Source organism: Varanus komodoensis, unplaced genomic scaffold (genome assembly GCF_004798865.1).
Source record: "Varanus komodoensis strain SLA01 unplaced genomic scaffold, ASM479886v1 scaffold16, whole genome shotgun sequence".
NCBI classification, from domain to species: Eukaryota; Metazoa; Chordata; class Lepidosauria; order Squamata; family Varanidae; genus Varanus; species Varanus komodoensis.
Window position 1 is genome coordinate 21,651,403 of NW_025335468.1, and position 20,888 is coordinate 21,672,290.

At 39.9% G+C, this 20,888-nt stretch overlaps 1 protein-coding gene across 7 annotated transcripts in view; it reads left to right on the forward strand.

Moving 5' to 3' along the window:
- MPPED2 (metallophosphoesterase domain containing 2) overlaps window positions 1-20,888 on the forward strand; it is a 176,731-nt gene that overhangs the window by 18,004 nt on the left and 137,839 nt on the right. Inside the window, exon 1 of one of the 7 annotated variants that reach the window (XM_044425782.1) lies at window positions 10,328-11,059. The exons of 5 other annotated variants lie outside the window; for them this stretch is intronic. The gene's annotated coding sequence lies outside the window, so the exon portion shown is untranslated. Of the gene's footprint in view, window positions 1-10,327; window positions 11,060-20,888 lie in introns of those variants that run through there. One more of the 7 variants, XM_044425781.1, reaches the window with a different exon arrangement.

The window sequence follows — 20,888 nt, forward strand, 5'->3', positions numbered from 1 at the left end:
ATATAGTTACATTTCATACCTCTCCAAATCCTTCTTGAAACATCTTGCTTGTAGAAATTAGAAGTTTTTTCTGGATGATTAAAAAAAAGAGTCTGAAGAAATATTTTCTTCCCTGTTTTTTTCCCTAGCATAGGTGGTTTAAAAAGGTTACATTAAAATTACTCCAATTAAGTGGAGAATATTTTGGGTTTTGCTGACCTTTAAATACTAATTCATGAGAACATAGTTTAGAATGCATATGTCTACTAATATTTTGGAAATTTTGAAACACAAAACATTCTCTCTCCACAAGGAAATTTTTGGGAAGAATCAAAATACAATGAATTACTTGTCCTATCAAGCCAAAATGTATGTTATTGCATTAGGAGCACATAATATGTCATTCATAACTTAGCTATCATGCAAACTTGTATTATTTGGAAAAAGTATGGAGCAATTTTATTTGTTTACTTCCATATTTTTCAGACTATGTTTTAGCATCAAAACCCTCCAAGGTAGTTTACATAAAAGAATCCTATACTTAGAAGTAAGACTCACTCATGCTTATAGGAATTTATTTCCAAGTTAGCACCTGTAGGCTTGCAGCTTCTAAAGTATAAATGATTTGGGGTTTGTACATGAAAAACTGCAAATGCATCCAGTACTAGAGACAGAACTGAAAAACTGTTGAACCCTATACTACCTAAGCACCTTAGCAGCATATCTGGACATGAAGTTAAATTTTGTAACAGTATGTGTAATGCAGAGATCTGGAGGTCTTGAAGATGTTTGCATTTTTGGACTTTTTAAGCTAGTCTAATGATGGTATCTCCCTTGTATGCATTATGGATTTGTGTATTTATTTTGTAGTAAGCTAGGCATTCCCATTTGCTATGCAGCGCATAAACATTCCAACAGAGTAGGTTGATGTTGGAAACATTCTTTGAAACATTTTTTGCTGAAGCATGATGGCTTTCAAGTCTTACTACTGAATGTCTAGGGAGACTACAACCACAGGACATTTCCTGTACTCCATTGTTTCTGTTCTTATTTATGGTGTCTGAGTTAAGCATTGGGTAGCCTGGTTTGGTCAATATAAGTGGTAAAAGGAACACATTGTTTGCACATAATGGCATGCCTCAAAGTAGATGTGCAGTGCAGTTTTGCCCTTGTTGGTATGGTGGGTGCTGTGTGGTCCCACAACAGAATCATTCAAGGTAGATATGAAGATAAAAGTAGGAGTGGATTTGATTCTGGGCTAATTTGTATGGGATTGCATTGTGTTTGCATGGTCCTTGGTTGCTACTGAGTTGTTAGATGCAGGGTAGGGTGCTGTTCGTAAGCAAAAACAGGGCTTACTGTTCTAATGGATGTATTTTTTCCATCATTGTCTTTATATACACAGGCTTCTATGGGAGTTTGAGACTTGCATGATCACGTTCCGTTTCCCACAGAAGCCTCCTCACATAGGTTTCTCTGGCTCAGCCAGCCAGGTTCAATTTGGATCAAATTGCTCCTTGTGCCTGCTGGTGGGTGAGACTTATTTATTATTTTATTTTATTTTGAAAATTTCTATGCTGCCCCATTCGCCGAAGCCTCGGGGCGGCTCACAAAACATCAATTAAAATATAATACATTAAAAATATAAAACGAATTAACAATTTAAAATAAATATAAAAATAAATATAAAATAAATGACTTGGATCCCCTTCTTAGAGTTCAAGTAGAAAAATGCCTCTGCATGTATAGAGCTTCAGGCTGTAGTGGTCTGTCTCAGATGTTATATGTCTCTGATATTCATGCTTAAAGGTGTGAATGGCCGGCACTCCCGACATTCAAGTATGTGGTCAACAGAGTGTCAGAAATGTGTTAGAAATCACACTCTGAAATGAAACACACATTTCAGCACTTAGATAGCATGTAAATTAAAGACCTCTTGCATATAACTAGGTTTACCTAGGCAAAAAGTTCCATTAATGGAGGTCATGACCAAGTGTGTGTTCTAGTCATGAAATCCTGACTTTGATAGAGAGAATGCAAGTCTGATGGACAGCCTTCCATTTTTTTGGCTTGCTCACTCTCTTTGTGTGTGTGTGTGAGCAATTGGGAGCCAAAGCCAGAGAGCGTTAGATAGCAGGAAAAAAAGCAGACTGAGGGTGATTCCTTCTCAGACTACTTTTGTCACTGTTTGTAGTGGCTGATGGTTGTGAGCAATAAAGACTGACTTTAGTCAGTACTACTTTCACTGGCAAATGAAAAGAGGTAATTATTGCAAATATGTTAAGAGAGTTTCTTCTTTTGTCTTAAATTACCTTTCTGGTCTCTCCCACATTTTATACTTCTCACACTAGGATTTATTTCAGCCTTAACTTTCACCAAGCTACCAATATTTACTTGATAAATTTGTATCTCACCTCTTTTGCTCTTGCAAGGAACCTAAGATGGCTTATGCAGACCTCCAGTGTAGTTTATCTTCAGAAGAACCCCATGAGATAGGCTAGGCTGAAGTCAATATCTTGCCAAAAGCCACCCAGTGAGTTTAATGGGCTGAAGTCTAGAACCCAGGTCTCCTGAGGCCTAGTCCAACACTCTAACCAGGTCACAGGGACTAACCTCACTATTACATATCTATTACAGTTCAGAGGCCTACTCAAGAAACCAAAGTGAATCCAATCTTCTTTTCCTCAGACCCAGCAGCTACAGAGACCTCTCTAGACAGAAAAGCCCTTGATGTTGAAGGGTATTGGTTGCTATCCAGGAACTTCACTGAGGGCTTTCCATTCAATTTGTTACTACATTGGCTTGGAACGTGCCTCTCTAAAACAGTCAACAAAGGCTTATTTGTATAAAATATTTTCAGCAGGTGCCGAAAGCAAAGGCATTGGACCCTGTCTGATATCAAACGGGCACTTACACAAAGAGGGAGCTGAGACATTAAAGGTCCTTCTCTGAGTTGACTCCTTCTTTGAGTTGACAGATCAGTGGGTAGCAGTTCTTACTGTGGTAGAGGAGATAGTCATGCATGACTGATTGAGGGACAGAACCCTTTGCAGACTGGATGAAAAAGTTGAACTAACGGACCTTAGTCTCTTTCCTCTTACCCACAAACAGCAAATTGACTACCAGTTTCCACATTTTATTGAGTTCAGACCTTAAAGATATCAAGTTAATAGTTTTAAACAGCTTTCATAGAATAGGTTTAAATATTTGTGAATATTTTAAAAGTTCTTAAAATGTATAACACTTTAAATAAGCAGATTTTCAGTATCAAACACCAGCATCAGTCAGAAATAGGAGTATGCTATAGTACCAGTTAAAAGCTGAGCCAAAGCCAATCAGGGACAAACCAGACCTTAATGATGGAACATGGAGTAGCAATCAGCACCTGTATTCCCTATCCAATCAAGCTGCATATAAACAACACGGCTTGTTTCTTCTCATCTTTTACATCAATACTGGATTTCAGCTGATCAATAAGCACTGCCTCCTTAATTTTTCTCCTATTCCTCTGGCTAAGGGGCACAGCAAATCTTGAGAATATAGCTACATACATGACAGTTCTGGAACAGAATGGCATTACTGCAGGGTTCCCAGTAAAACTCTCAGAGAAATGCTAGATAACCTCTGTGGAATATACTGCTTTTTAATATCACTGTACCACCAGTGTGCCTGTCCCTGAGGTGGAATCTGGATTTACCTGGGCATTTGTATTCTTACGGGAAGGAGGCTTTCCATATATGTTTTGTTTGATTGTATGGATCTGTTCACACCTGACTTCCTGGGGATTGGCTTTTTCTCCTTGCTTTATGTCTTTCTTTGCTTATTTCTTTGCTTTCCAAGATTCCCTGGAATTAAAGAAATACATTCATTGATTTTCAGGTTCTTAGTAAATACTGTCATAGTTATGTCGTCTTATTAATTGTGCTGTTGAAGTTATTTTTCCAGTAACTGGTTTGCTATCAATACTAAAGTTACAGAACCTCTCTCAATTTTCCTGCTCTGGATACCGAAGGGAATGGGGTTCCCCTGTTAACTTTTTGGAGGTGTCAGTGCCTTTTGGAAATATGGTATCAGAACTGAGAGGGTCTTCTTAAGGACAGCAGTGGTTGTGGGATTCCTCTCCAGTGTGGTTTGCTTGCTACCTACTCCATGTTCTTTTCAGGATGAGGCAAAGACTTTTCAATTCTCCCAGCATTTTTAGGGGCTCTTTGGGGATTTGTAATGTTTTTAAAAATACTGTTTCCTAAAAATTTAAGACCTCTTTATGCTAGATTTTATTGTTCCCACTCCCAGTACTGTGGTGTGCTTTATATTGTAATTGTATGTTTCTGTGTTTTACTGTCGATACTGTATTTTAATAATTTAATATTTTTTCTGAATGCTGTCCAGAGAACTTTGATTATCAGGCAGTGTAGAAATATCATTAATAAATAAGGAATAAATAATTAGATGCAGAATTTCAGTAGCAGTCCCATTAATTTGGGGAAAAGAGGCTGAAATCACTTCCTTGTCTGATCCCCTTAATTTATTCACAGATTGCAGCAGCCTGTGTCACAGAATCACATATTTCATGAACTTGGTTGTTCTTTCACCTCCAGTGTAGTCTGCTTTTGCTTTTGTTGAAGCTTGTTTTGGAACATTTCCAGTGTACAAAGTGACAGAGGTTGCAGGGTATCCACTAAAGAAAAGCAGTTCCTTTTGATGTTGTGGGAGGGATATTTGGTTTGTACGCAGATTGCCGCTGTACAGGTAATAAAACTGTACTCTGTCCAAGAGGACACTGATGCAAATGTGTGTTCTTTTTCCTGTAACCTTTCATTTTTCTGTGAAGTTGGCAAGACTACTTCTGAAGCAACTAAGAAATGCATACTGTGTGGTGGGCTCGTTTTTATTTTATAGCAAAAGCAGACAACCCCAAAAATAAACAGTACAATGACCTTCTTAGGCTTTCAGTCCCTTATGAATCATATTTTTCCCAAGAGAGTGAGCAACCAGTCAAGCTCTTATGGAATAAAAAAAGAACTGACCGGTTTAAGGTAATTTTACATCTTTTGGAAAAGGAATACCAACAACTAAATAAAACCGAGCAGCATGAACTCAATGGTTTTTACTTATTTGTTTAAAATATTTCTAGGCTGCCTTTCAGGGGAGGAGCCCTCCGAGGTGGTTTACAATGCATATAATAAAATTCATATAATAAAAACTGATGCAGCAATAAAAAATAGTAAATTTTTAAAAACACAGCGAACACCAGCATGAGACAGAACTTAGAGCACAATTGCAGCTATAACCAAATCAGATAAAATATAATCAGGGAAAGACCAGAATAAACAAGTAAATCTTCTGGGCCTTCTTAAGAGCTTTAAGAAGTTGAAAACTGAGCTTGGAGTCTGCTTCAGGTTGTTTATAATGTAATCACTTAGTGTAATGTGAAGAATTGGGGCCATTAAGGCAGGTCTTCTGAAGCAAGTGGGAGGATTTTTTTTTCCTTAGGGCAATTCGGACAAGGTTATAGTGCTGACATAATAGCTTTGCTGAAGGTTTTTGCGGAGTGCGGTACAGAAGGGTCAAGGACCAGGACTTTAGGAATCTTGAAATCTCTCTTGTTTATACCCACTGCAATAGTTAAGTGAATAGCTACTAAATATAGCTCTTCCTTTCTGTTGAACAAAGCATATCTTGAGTTGTGATCAGGAGTGCTGTCTTCTCTTGTTCGTATGTAAGCTTATGAAGCAGACTTGTTTTTCTAACTGTGTCTAGAATGAATGCTTCTCTGCCTTGGGGTCCACCAAGTATTCTAGGGTACCCAATTAATTACTATGTTTAGTGTTTTGACTTTACTTTGGCTAATAGCTGAAACAAATAAACCAAAACTGATTATTCATAGGCTTCTCTCTCTCATTCTTCTGTTCTCAGTGCTTTAGTAGGTAATAGATACTTTTCAGGTATAAAGCTAGGCATTCTGGAGAAATGACCCCAAATACAGTCTGGCTGCCTTCCCTTCCCTTCTCTGTATAGGCTCAGGAAATCTGACTACTTATTATGAGGGACTGTGATCCTGTATGCCTCTCATGAAACATACCATACAGACACAGGACCAGTTTTGCTTGATCAAACAGTCCACCAGGGCTTGTTTAAGTCACGGCAGGTTATGGTATATGCTGGTGGCCATTTCGAATATCCATGCTGCAACTTCTCATGTAATCTAAATCCTGGGGTTAAACAACCCTTGTGCAACCTGTTCTAAGGTTTTGCAGGGGTTATTTAACCCTTGCACAACCTTTGCTGCCATCATGACATGTCACAGGCACAGCTTGAATAAGCAAAAACCATCCAGCATGTGCTGCAGCTCACTATGGCCTAAGCAAGTCATGGTGTTAGCCGTGATCACACAAATGAGGACAAAGAAAAAGTAATGCGTATGGGCAAATGATTTCTTTTTTTCCTGTTTTTGAATTTATACTTCTGCTTTATTTTAGAGCTATGAGTAAACCAGCAGCTAAACTTTGCTTGTGAGTGTTTATTAAATAAAGATGTTGACAAGAGGAGAAAATACAGTTCTTTTCCAGCAAAGTATCACAATTCTAGATCTGGTAACTTACTACCATCAGCACACCATATACATCTTTCTCCTCCCTGGACGCAATGACTTCAGGGAGGTTGAAGCAAGAGTGTGTGTCCCACATTAATTACATCAAGTTGGTTCGCACCTACTTCGTACAGCAAGAACCAAAACTCAGTGGCAATCCATACTCAGCTCCAGACTATGCATTATTATGTGGTCTGAGCCCAGCCATTAAGTTCTTTCCTATGTACCACATTTGCCATTTGTGTGGCACAAAGAAGTGAATGCAGTGACTAAGAGCAGCAGGGTCAGCACATCACTTTAACCACCATATCGAATTTGTGAAGAAGGAATGGCATTCTTAGTGTACCTCAGCTTTTGCTTTATAATGCAGAGAATACAAGGCCAAACTTGCTGAGGTCAGTCTGCAGTTCAGTCTGATGCTACCTCAGAGTCATAGTTGTGGCCTGCCAGCTGCTGGGCAGCTGCCTACCTTGTTTTTGCAGTGCTTTGCAGTCACAGCAAAACCTTAGGCTCTTTGTTTCTTGGTGTGGGTCACAGGTTGTTCAGGGTGTGTGTGTGCATGTGTACGTACACTGCCTGCCAGGACCCTCAAAGTGATGTTCAAGAAAAACCAATAAAACCATAAGATAGAAACAAAATAAATAAAAGTAGGATATTCTTTAGAAGCAGATTAAACAGATGTTTAAAAGTCAAAGACCTGGTGAAATAGTACAACTTTCACTCCATGTCTGATTGTGCAATCCTATGTGTGTTTAGATCCAGCATATTGGGTGGGTTGTGCTGCAACTGTAGTTCTTCTGTCTGAACTTGAACCTTTTTCTACCCTAAAACTCCATAGGGAGGGAGCCATCCTGATCTCCCTTAGAACAGACTTCCTCGGTGGGCATAGATATTACTTATTCTAACTAGCAAGTTCCACAGGCTTGACATAGATCGCCATATAAACCTTCTGTTTGCAACTGAGATTTTGGAGTTTGTTGAAGGCATTTCATTTCATTTCTATCCCAACCTTTTCCTTTTAAAGAACTCAAAGCAGATTACAGCATTCTTCTCCTCCAGCACACAATGTTAATCCCACAACAACCCTGTGAGGTAGGTCTGGCTGAAAGGCTTGTGACTGGGCCAAAGTCAACCAGTTGGCTCCATATCTGAGCAGGGACTAGAACCCAGATCACCTGAGTCCCAGAACAATGCTGTCAACTACTACTCCACACTAGTTCCCTCCCCACACTGGATACTTTTGTAAATCTTTTCTCTTGAGGAAGAATGGAGAGTCAGTTAAAAAAAAACTTTGCAATTTCTGTTTCAAAGGTACCATTATGATCAACTGAAAAATACTCTAGAAGATTTCTTAGAACAAGCACTACCAGGCATTTAATGAGAAACTGGTTACAACTCTTTGGATCCTTTGGAAATTGCTTTATGTGTTTGTATGAAGTTTCTGGACTACTTTGTCTACGGGGGATGCTATCATTATAATGAGGCAGCATGGATCAAATACAGCAATCCCAAGTTTTTAGGCACCCTGTGAGAAATAAAAGGGAAATAATAATCCTCTAGGGGCATTATCTTTTTTTAACACTGTGACCTTTGATTGTGTTTTGCCAGACTACTTTGCATTGCTGCATCTTAACACTGCCACAGTGTTAATGGGAAAAAGAACAGTCTTTGTTTATCTCTAAATTTGATAGTCAGCTTGGCAACAAAACTAAGACCTTTAACTCATAAGAGTTTTCACCATTTGTTGTTAATTATCTGTTGCTATAATTTCTATGCCTTGAGGGGAAATGGACTATTTTGGTGCATGATCATAAGTGGAGCATTTTCCTCTGGGCAATAGAGAAAATCAAGTTCTACTCTCATTGGTCTGAAGCAAGTTAATTGTTCTGATTGAATATTTTTCAGCCTTGGATTGGCTAGATCCCAGTAATGGGAAAGGAGTGGTGAAAAGATCCTTGACCATTTAGGCATGGTCAAGATTAAAGAAATGCATTCCAATGTGAGTGCAAAATTCACTTTGTAATGAGATTCTTGCACAACATTCTTTAATGACAATTATGTATTGTATGTGACCAAGCTATTGAGTTCAGACTATAAAAAAATATTATACAAATTTAAATGCAGTGACTTGTGTTCTCCATATTTTGAGATGTTTGCTTTGTCAAAGAGTACTTTCAAAGTCTTTGATGTCATTGTATCATTCGATGTGCAATGTAGATAAAGGATATGTTTCTAGGAAATGTAAATAATACCAGTTTGGAAGATGATTTTACACTGTGTCATATTAGAAAGAAATAGTGCTGTTTCATTTAGTGTTGTGTGGAGGGCAGCGGAGGCAGCCACACCTCCTGCCTAATAAAATACTAAAAGAATGTAGTAAAATAGCAGGTGGAAGGTACCAAAGGGAGCATTAGGCAAGAAACAACATGAATGGAAGGTAAGAGATGAGCTGTTGATATGAAAAGATGAGAAAACAATCAGCAAAGAAACAAGCATTACATGAAAACCTGTGCCCACGTCCTGCATCTAGTTATATTTTGAATGTCTGTTACTGCTTCTATAGGAATTTGAAAGCATGCCTGCTGAAGAGTCCAGCAATTGAATATGGCTAATTACTTGAGTTCTAGTATCAGAGACAGATCAAGATTATCTGTGCTTGTTATGTTATTTTTAAAAAAGTCATTTTCAGCTATTCATCCATCCATCCTCGTCATGTGTCTGAAAGCACATGGAAATCTCAGAATATTTCTCAGGCCTCTTAAGTTTCTTCTTCATGGTATGGTTACAGGGCATGATCTGTAGAACTATAAAGTCGAAGCATAACTGAGGCTAAACATGCCTAACTCTTGTTAATATATCTTGACACCACCTGGAAACTCCATGCGTGCTATCTTGAGTTCCATCATGGTATATAGAAAGATGCCTAGTTCTGCTCCTCCATTCATAATATTAGAAACTTGGGTAATCCAGTAAAGCTAATCAGTGGGAGAGTCAGGACAGATAAGAGGAACTACTTCTTCACACAGCACATGTTTAAATTATTATGGAATTCACTACCACAGACAAATTCCTGCAGCATAAGGCTATTACATGTGGAGCCTGATACATGCTGGCCCTGCAGACATTGTTGACCTGTCTGCATCCTGATACAATACATTTGTTAAAAACTTCCCGGATAAAATGGCTTGTGCTTTCTGGGATTTAGATGCCAGTGTTACAGAGGTGAAATACCAGGTGAAGCATCCAGAGTGCAGCTTTGTCCACTTTTCTTGGATGAGTTTCAAGTAGTACAGCTCAAGGCCATTGAAAATATGCTCAGACGGGTTTGTGTAACCACTTCCATCCTGAGTCTTGTCTCGGCTTGCAAAAATGATCAAGAGAGAACAGCTGGACGAGCCAGGAAGGTGATTATGCAAGAGAGACTTGTCCTGAGCTGTCCAGAAGAAAGTTGTCTGGAAGAGAGTGGCGAGGCTGCTCCTGAAGAAGCACTTCCTGTACCTGGAAGATCTTAATAACGTTAGGCCATCGGCAAAGATCCCTTTCTACAAGTCCTTTGAACAGATGGTTGCCAACTCTTGGATGAGACTGATTATCTGGATCAAAGTCAGCAGGGGTTCACATCAGGTTTTGTCATGGAAGCAGCTTTGGTTGTTCATGTTTGATGATTGTATCAAGAGAGACATGGAATGTGACCATGCACTGCGGTGGTTTTGTGCCTACCTGTGGTCAGTTCAGGAAGGTGCTGTTTGGAGAATATTGCACAGCCCTGTGATTCCCCATTTTCCAGAGGGGTAGGGTTGTGCCCCGTGCTTTTAAACATCTACATGAAACAGCTAAGTGCAAGCATTCAGAATTTTGGAGTATCATGCCATGTGAGGCTGTGGATGTACTAAGATGTACCTAGCTGTGACAATGGAAAGGATGAGGGCTAATAAACAGAAACTTACTCCAAACAAGACTTAGATGCTGTTAGAGAGCCATTCTTCTGGCAGGATAGAGACTCTCATCCTATTGTGTACAGGGTTGTATTCCCCTGAAAGAGTGGGTTTGTAGCTTAGGTGTTCTTCTGGAACACTTTATGTCATTTAAGCCCCAGGCAGCCTTAGTGGCATTAAGAGTGCATTGCCATCTTTGCTTGGTGGCTCAGCTATATACCTTTCTGGACATGGATAACCTGGTTTCAGTTGTCTCTGCTCAGGTAAGCACCCAGTTAGCTTGCAACAATCAACATCTGAATCAAGGTGTTGGTTTTGGCCTATAAAGCCTTAACGCTGCTCAGGACTATATTTTATGGAGCACCTCTCCCAGCTGAACCTTCATTTATCACCTAATGTCTTCCTCCAGGTGCCTCCTCTAAGGGAAGCTTGAAATAAAAGGAAAGAACTTCTTAGTGGTGGCTGCCAGGTTGTGGAATCAGCTGTGCGATTAGGCTGCCTAATATCAACATTGTTATCTTTTGGGCACCAGGTTAAGTTCTTACTCTTCTCTCAGGTATGAGGCCATGCATGAGGAGCCTTGTTGCTGATTGCTTAAAATTGTTTTAGATTTATGCACGTCTCTTTTGTCTGTTTATTTATTTATTTAGAATCTTTTTATACCTTAAATCAGCCAAATGGCTCTTCGAAATGGTTTACAATATATGAAATCTGCAAAAACCCATAATCCCAAGCGCAAAAAACCCAAACAAAAAACCCCAACCTTACATATAAGCCAAACACAAAATTTTAAATATAAACGAAACAAAACCCCACACATAATCCATAACAGGCATCTACAACAAAACAAACCAGGGGGCAACATGCAATCCAAGATAAAATACCATATAAAACATAATACAGAGTATAAAACTTAGCTATCAAAATATAGGGAAAATAAAAATGTTTTTACCTGGTGCCAAAAAGAATAGAGTTGGCACCAGGTGCACCTTTTTGAAGAGCTGGTTCCATAAATGAGGTGCCACAATTGAAAAGGCCCTTCTCCTTGTGGCCACCCTGCTTACATCATTTAGGGAGGGCTCTCAGGGTAGGAAATCCAATGATGAACTTAGGGTTATATATGGAAGAAAGCATGCATTCAGATATCCGAGTCCCAAACCATCTAGGGCTTTATTATTAACATTAACATCTTAAATTGGGCTGGGTTTCAACTGGCAACCAAAGTAGATAGCAGAGGACTGAGATGATGTGTTCTTGCCTTGCAGTCCCTGTTAGCAGTCTCACAGCCTTATTTTGAACCAATGGAAGTCTCCAAACTATTTTCAAGGACAGCTTCACGTAGAGCTCATTACAGTAGTCCAAATGAGAGATTACCAAAGTATGGGTCACTGTTTTGAGGTTCTGCTTGTCCAGGTTTATATGCTTGTTTGTGTATGGTTTTTCAGTAGTTGTAAACAACCCTGAGAGTCTTAGGTATTGGCAGCTTTAAAAAAAATGAAATAAATGAGAATCGGTTGTTACTAGTTGTGATGACTAGGTAGTAACTCTCACGTTGGAGACAGTATGCTGCTGTTTAACGGTTGCTAGGGAACACCGTGGCGAAGGTGCTGCTCCACTCATGTCCTGCTTGTGGGCTTCCCAGAGGCAGCTGGTTGGCCATTTGTGAACAGAAGTTGGACTAGATAAACTTTGGTTCTTCTTCATGGTCTCTGCACATTACATAGATGGTCTTGTGCACCTGCACAACTCCTAGACAGGGAAACACTCAATTGCTGAGCATGGCAGATTGGGCGGGAGCCCCTCCTCTTCCGGTTCCCTGGAGGTATAGAGGAGGGGTACTTGAATTTCCAGGGATTCTGCTAGAGTTTGGCTTAAATTCAAATATTCCAATCCAGAGAATAACAAAAGTGCGAGTCAGGGAGCTAATTTTCAGACACCGATCAGCACCTAGTCATTGAAATTGGGAAAAAAATACATGAGTGTTTAAACATGCTCTTACTACTACTGCTTCAGGAAAGGGCTACTCATGAATGGCTCATGATCATTAGGTTACCTTTACTCAAGAGGGGTCCCTAGTCCTCTGGGTTCCTTGTGTTTGGCAGCCGGGTGAGCCTTCATCTTTAGACCAAGGCTTCCTGGTGTCTCTGAGTCCAAGGCTAATTGTATCATGACAACTTTATTGTCAAAATGCCCTGCATCCCCACGATTCACCCCATGGTCTCCAGATAGAAGCAGCTCCTTTGGCTCATGGGGCAGAGGTTGGGATCCTGGCAGAGGAAGAGTCCTTTGGGGGCTGTGGGGGGCATGATATGCAGGCAGAGTAAAGTGTGCCATGTTTCCTGTTCCTTTCCTTTCTCTGGATATCCCACATAGATGCATAAGCTAGCACCACATTAGGCACTTATACATCTCACCCCTGGGAAGGTGATAGCATCAAATGTTCAAGACATAGTGTGCATTTTCCACCCCTGATCATTTGTGATTGTGAATTGATTACACTACAGCACTATCAAGGATGTATAGCAGCAAACTAAGATTTCAGAAGGGTCTTAAATAGGCAGTTGTTCCATTTCCCTATTTCTAGGTGCTTTTGGTCAATTATAAAATTGGCAGAGGCAATTAAAACTCTTGGAAGGTAAGTGAAACTGGAAAGTGTTTCCCCAAGTGTGAAACTTCCCCCTTCATAATAGGGAGGGGAAAGGCATGAATCCACATGTGCAATTTAAATGAGCCTATATTTCACTTTATAAATATGCACCGGATGGAGGGTAGAAAACCCGGTACACTCTCTCAGGATGCTGTTAGGGCCAAGCAGAATCTCATTAGAGACGACTTCAAAGATCGGTTCCGCATGTATAAAAACAAGTGTAAATTATCTTGTGTGAGCCTGCTGTTAGCAGTTGCACTGTTACATTATGCATGATTTTAGACTGCACATAGTATGAGTAAACTGCACTATGTTCCATTAGTGTTTTTCATTTTTATGCTAAGCCTTGCAACTTAGCATTTTATTGGTGTTATTTTGGTATAACATATTATTTGACTTTTTATTTATTTCCTATTGCATTTGCTGTTAACAGTGAAGCAAGGCTTATATAGGACAGGTAAGATTCTTATGTGTGGTTACATTATCGAAAAGTAATAACTCCTAGAGGCCACTCAGCTTTATTGACAGTTTGACCTGCTTTTGCATTCCATTTTGAAGATTACCACGTTGCAATGACTATGCTCAAACTGAATCTAGAAATGCTTCCCTTGGCACCTCCTTGAATTTCTTTTTGTATATTTATGAAATTAATAAAATAGCAGGTTAGAAACTTGTAATGTACACTTTAACTAATCTACAGAGTACTATCTTTCAGTAAGCATGGAAAATGCTTGAGAATGTCTGGGATATATTCCAAATAAGAATGCTTCAAATTAACATGGACAACATGTAGAAAGTTAATTTTTGGTAATGTAAAACTTCAAAAATGTATTTAAAATACGTGTTGTATAGATCACAAGTGTGATGGAAATATATGTATTAATTGCAAAGCAGTTATATTCTTTGCTCTTGGCTTCATTAGTTTTTTAAATTTGGTTTTGCCTAAGATTATTTCCCTCATATACTTTTGAAAACTTAAAATCTTATTTAAAAAAACAACAGGAATATGGGGTAGTTATGTCACTCATATATGTACTTTCTTCTCCTTTAAAGGCACATTTTCCATTAGTATACAACTTAGTCACATTCTTTAATTATCATGCAAGTCTTTCAGTGCTTGTGTTTTCCTTGGTAGTGTTTTAAGCAAAGCAGATTAAGATTTGAGGTGATGCTTCACGAAGTTGGTCTCAAAAGACTCTTTAAAAAAGACTGTCAAAAATAATTTACAGCTTTCTTTCTTATTTCCAATTAATGTATTGAGGTATTCCTGCTGATGGATACCAGTGTATCTCTTGATACTGTTTTTGGTGCCCTTTAACATGCCCGAGTGATTAGGACTGGGTTTGAAGGAGTTAGCAGTATATGGAGTTGGGGCTCAGGCCCCATCTCTGCCTTGAACTCAGGACGCTTGGCCACGGTGTCTGTCTGTCCTTTGCCAGGCCTCCAATAGCAGCTGTTTTGTGCCTAGGACCCTTTTAAAAAGAGCAAAAAACTGCTGAGCCACCAAAGGTTGCTTGCCTCTAATGTATATCCCATCTCTTCAGCATCTCTTCCTTTGCTACTTTCTTTTCCTAAAATAATTTGCTTGTTTTTACAATGCTTTCCTTGTAGCACTTTTCTTTGTTGGCATATGTCCTTCCATATGCCTTAGGCATCCTCTCTTTATTGCTTTCCAAGGTAGATAAATATCAATTTTTAAAAAATAAATTTTAAAAAATTTAAATCAGATTTTTTAAAATTAAAATGCTTTTGAGGAAAAATCTATCTAATTTGCTAATTAAGATGCATTACATTTCAAAGGCTATCATGAAATAAGGATTAGTTTTTAATTATGTAGCATGAAGCTGTATAGTCATACAATGTTTAATTTGTGGTAAATTCCATTAATCCATACACAATGTCATGATCTTCCAGAGGTTTCTGTAAGATTATTGGGCAGTTTATCTAGAAAATGTTATCATATATGTTTGGTTTTACAGTTCTCAAAACTGTGAATTTGTGTCTGCAGAGATCACATAACTGTTTTTCACAACAAAAGTGTTATAAAATAAACATACAGAGTTGAAAAAAACACCTTAATCCTATTGTTCCTTTGCAAATCTATGTACTCAGAATTGACCCCTTACCTCTTAAGTGCTAAGTTTCAAAAAATTCAGTGAATAGAAGAAGATTGTTGGGATTGGAATAGATTGCACAAGAAGTGTGAGGAGGGAGGTGCAAATATGGTGAACCATTTTGAGCAGAAAACTCCAGAACTCTTTGGATCTTTTGTGTATAGCCTGAGGTTTATCAACATATTCTTTCCCTGGAGGAGAAAACCTGTAGTCATGGCAGGCTGTAAAATAGACCCAGTTTGGGAATATTTTAATGAAGTTCCTCTACTTATGGGTAAGGCAGGCATGTGTGCAAAACCATGATTTAAATGTCTTACAAATTCACCCTGTCGCTTGCTATATTTCCCCACTTTTTATACTTTTTTTGGTGTGGTGAGGGTAATAAGTGGATAACTTTTCTTATGATTTACAGACTTTAATTTGGACCCCTTTATTTATATAATGCTTTCTTTTTTACTTTCCTGTATGAACTATTTGCACTGTAGTTCCAAACAGTTCTTTACCCTACTGTGGAACATTCATCCCCCCCCCCCCGCCTTTACCACAGATGTTTCCCACACCTTTCTGTGAAACAGCTTTGGACTGATATTAATTCTTGATGATTTAATTTTAATAAAAATATATTTTCCTTTTCATTGAGCTGGTTTACACAGCATGAGAGTGAAGTGTGGGTTAATTTATTGAAGGGAACTGTTGTACTGTCTTGGATGCCCTAGGGTGCCATTTTTTCATGGTGTCTCTGGGTATGTGCCTTGCCATGGGCCCTTGTATCATGTGAACCTAGCACACATGGGTTATTTGGGGGGTAGACAATACTGAAATAGCCCTAAAACAAGCCATGGTTGTCATTTTTGTTGGGAAAATCCAAATAAATCTTTATAGAGAAAGGTTGCCTATAGGTGCCTTTGTGATACACTATCAAACCTGCAGTGTCCCTGCTCCTGCCCAGAAAGAACCAGAATTCCAAGGCAGGAGCAGGGACACTGCTTAAAGAGAACCACTGTTACTGGTTCTCTTTAAGAAACTGAGGCACTCTGCTTGGCTACTACATTTAGTTGCAAAAGTTATTCCTCTGGAGAATGTGGCTCCCAGGGAAAGTTAATTATGTCCATTCTTCTGCTAGCAGTGGCAACCTGTCAGACTGGTTTTTCTAGCAGTATTGCAATCATCCTCATTCACATGTGCAAACTCAAACTCAGGACTGGTAATGATTCATCTGCCTGTCATGTCAATATCCTGTAATCCTCAATATTTGCCATACTATTGTCTCATGCCCCTCTACAGATCTCTCACTTTGTTTTTGTCTATGAGTACATTACATAGCTATTATTTGCTCATCATGAACTCTTCTCCTGTGTGCATGACTCATAATCTATAAAACACTCGGTATATTTTCCAAAAATGTGTAGTTGGTGGGCATGCCCCTACCCAACAACGCTGCTGTAGGTTTGTACTCTGTAGAGGGGTTTACCTGGATGCTCTCACCAACAAAACTCCTGAGGTTCAAGGTGAAGATGTCTCCTTGTGGATCTGAGTGTACAATCCCACTGCTGCTCTTCTGGAAGTCCCTGACAATATATTTTTAATGTATAATGTGCAAGTGGCATTAAGGATAGTATTAAGGATAATAAATGTGTTTCTACAGGGTGCATAAAACCTAAACTCAGGAATATTAATTAGGCATTCACATTCATGTCTTTTGTGTTAACTTTAATTCCTACAATTTATTTTCTGGTTGTGAATTCTTAAGTTGGAACTTGATCTGTGGCTTTCTAACCGTAACTGCCTTATGTTTATCCTTTTCTTTTTACCTAATGGGTACAGTGGTTCTCTCTCCTTAACTAGATACTACTATACCTGGTGGACCACTAACTATGTCACATCATTCTGCTCAACTTCTGCAAAATTATGTTCCTCAACAGGTTCCATCTTGCCTAGAAACTTGAGTTACTAAGGATTTCACTACACAGTGCAAATCAAATTATCCTTGACCTTTTTGGCCAAAAGGACCATATTAATATGAGTAAAGGAATAGCTACCATCTATTATTCAGCTTTTCAGCTATTCAAGGCCTTATAAGATTGTAAATGTTTCTTCCTCTTCTAATATACTCAAGCTTCGATATAGTACCTATGACAGGCCACTGAGAGCCTGAAGAAGTAAATGGCACTATACAAGAATTACACTAAAGTGTCACTACCTGTGGACTTCCCATTATCTTGTTCAACAAGCACAAGACTTTTCTTTTGTCTACTCGAAAGCTGTTTTTCTCTTGTAAGTCTTTTGTCACCAAATCTATATCTGGGGTAAGAACCTCTGGGTTTTGTTTTGCCCACAGTCCTGTTACACTTGCTTGGACAGTTCCCCATTAACTTTTCTTAATTAAATGAGTTTTCTCAGATGTCGGACAACCACTGAAAGGCCTTGTACAGGGTATCCTTCAAAATAACATGCCCTATTGATCTGGCTGAGAACATGACTTTGATAGCTTAATAGTATAACCCAGCAAGGCCTGTCAAACTCAGCTTTCATTGTCCTCTCATTTACTGATCTATTGTAGTGGTGGTGCTAGTGTGCATGTGGGTACATTGCCCCATGGGTATGTTGAGGGGGAAAATGGGGCTCTGTTGACATTTATGGGGATTACTGTGCATGAACAGTGTGGCTAGGGAAATATATAAATGATCCTGAGTACCTTGAAAAAAATTAGTTTGTGCATCAATATAAAGTCCTGCCAGCCAATGAAATCCTGCAGATATTTTAAATTAATGGTTGTGTTTGAGATAGTTCAAAAGTTCACATTTTTATCTGACTCTGGGTGGAGAAATCTATGCATTTTCTTAGAAGACACAATCTGTCCTTAGCAGTTAAGAGCATAACTCTAGACAATGTGCATCTTGTTGAAAGAAATCCGTAATTTGTGAATAGCTTGGCCAGGCCTCAAAGCCATTCAGTCGCTGGAGGTTCTGTTTGTTAGAAACTATAATGCTCTTTTTGGCTGAAACAACATGATGGCTGTGGATTTCCCTTTCTCCTGTTGACTTCCATGGATCATCAAAGAAGAAGAAATGAGAAGGGAAGTGCTCATTTGAAACATCCAGCAGTGAAAATAATAAATATAAATAATGCATATCCATTGTGGTAGCATGCCTTTAAAAAGTGGGAGTTGCAAGTGCCTGTTTCAGAGAAAGTTGGTTGATATAACAAAAAATTGTACTAGATTGGGATATAGGTGGAACCATTAACATATCCTACTAGAAGTAGAAACAGAAACAGAAACAGCTAGTCAGACTCGCAGGCCATCTAGTCTGATCACCGGGGCTCTACCTGGCTCTGTTCACGACATGCCTACCATGTGCAAGTAGAAGTGATGGAGCATTATGCCTTCATGTAAAAAAAGTTTTACTTATGTGAAATATGTTTAAAAAAATAACATTTATATTTTTGTCTGTTACTCAGAACCAACAATTGCCCAGATCAAAAGACATGCAAAATTTATATTTCCATTGGTACAAAGTCAGAGCAGCTAAGAGTTAGCAAGGTCAGTGTGAAAGGAAATGTCTGAAGGCTGCTCAAGATCTAAACATAAGGGGATCAGAGAAGAGTTCGATAGTTTTCTATCCAACCTAAGAGCTGATGCACAGATTTTGACTGGGCAATATGCCATGGGTTCTGTTTACAAGCCATGACTCATTAAGGGTTATTTAGCCTCTATCAAGAGCCTGGTTGTATATGCATCTCCTCCATAAAGATTGTTGTACTATGTAAACCCAGCAAGAATCCCGTTATGTGAGATTTAAAACAGACTCTGTTGTTCAACCCTTATATAACCCACCTTTACTGTATTTGCATGACACAATATCCCAGCAGGAGTTGCATATTCAGAATGGCAGCTGCATACACCTCAGCTTCACCATGAGTTAAGTAGATCACTGTGCAGTGTCATACAAACAGCTTCACTGACCAGGTCAACACAGTGGTTAGTAAGCCATGGTGCCTTGTTAAGTACTCTGTATTCTTCCCATGCCAGCCAGATTCACACAGTTACCCTCATGGGCACAACGTTGTGTATTGTCAGAACCTGGTGAGGGTGGATGGTTGTGGTAGTTAGCAAACCAGAGGTCATGGATTCTGATCAGTTTGATAAGCACCCTGATCACCCATTATTGCTGAGAGTGGATTCCAGGGCAAGATGCAGTCAGAGCAATTATGTCAATGTGACTGATACACAAGGTGATTAATAAGTCACCATGGTTTAGAAACCACCTTGCAGTCATGCCAACCACCAGTTGTTTCAGTGCTCTGCAGCATTACACAGATCACACCTGCAAACCATCAGTGTCATTTGAAGAATTCCCTCTTTGGAAGGAGAGTCTTGCTAATGATCAGTCCTTTATGCAAGAGGTCTGCTGCCGCTTTAGGTGCTTGTGTTCTTCAGGGGTAGGTGGCTGCTGAGCATCTGCCTCCAGTTCAGAGTGGAGGTGTCTATGTTTTCAGGTCAAATAATGACTGTTGTCTCACCTGAGGGCTCAGAGTTTGCCTGACATGCCTCAGGTACATTGAGGTTTGGTTACATGCCTGAATAGGTTTTGAAGAATATTTCTTCAAAAGGAACGTGACAGGTAAACTTTTCTAACTTGCAGTTATATTATTCATAGTAATTAATAGCAGGATGGATTGATTTAAATTATGCTTCCCTTCTATGACACATATTTCTGAACAATATTGAATGTAAATTGTTATAACAAGGGTGCACCCTATGCATGTTTGGACAGAAAAAGCCTGTAGCACAGGGTTTGTCTGGAAGACAGTAGTACAAATTGTGGTTTGTTCTCTCAATTCCTTGGTTGTCAATTTCCCTTTTCCTTCTGCACTCCCTCCATGTACCTCAAATGATTTTTTCATACTTCCTCCCACCTCCGGCAGCACGCCGCTCCCGGGCAAGCGAATGCGGCCAGACGCACGCGGCCACGCCGTCGACGGCAGCCAGCTCCACCGGCCAGTGCAAGCACACGCGGCGCCGGAGAGCGCCGCCCGCCGGCCCAGGTGATCGGGCGCGCGCGGTGCGCGACGGGGCGGGTCTCGGAGGCGCCCCGCGGACTCAAAGCCGGGGCCGGCGGCCGAAGGGCGGCGACCTAAGGGGGTCGCCGCCGTTTGGGGTGCCGTTCGGGGGGACGAGAGGGGGGCTGGGCTGGCCAAGGACTCTTGCTGAAGTAGGCTTGCCTACTGCTGAATCCTAGGGAAGGGGAAGGATTTTTTTTTCTTTCCTCCCCCCCCCTTTTTTTCTTTTTCTTTTTATCGTTCTTTCTCTCCTCCTTCGACCTACTTTTTAATTTTGCCCTGCTTTAATCAGTGCTTTGAGTCATTCCTGGCCATGTCGACGTTTATATATCCTGGGGAACACACGGGCGCTGCTATTGGCGTGGTCACGGGCAATGGTCGTTACAACAATAGGGGCTTAACGTGTCCACGTAGAAGAAGGATGGACAGATGGCTGACACCTGTCCCTCCTTCTGGTCCTGCCCCCAACCAGAGGGCGCCAGGTAGCCTTGTCAACCACCCCTCGGGTCTGACGGTACTGCTGCTCAATGCCAGGTCGGTCAATAATAAATCTTCCCTCATCC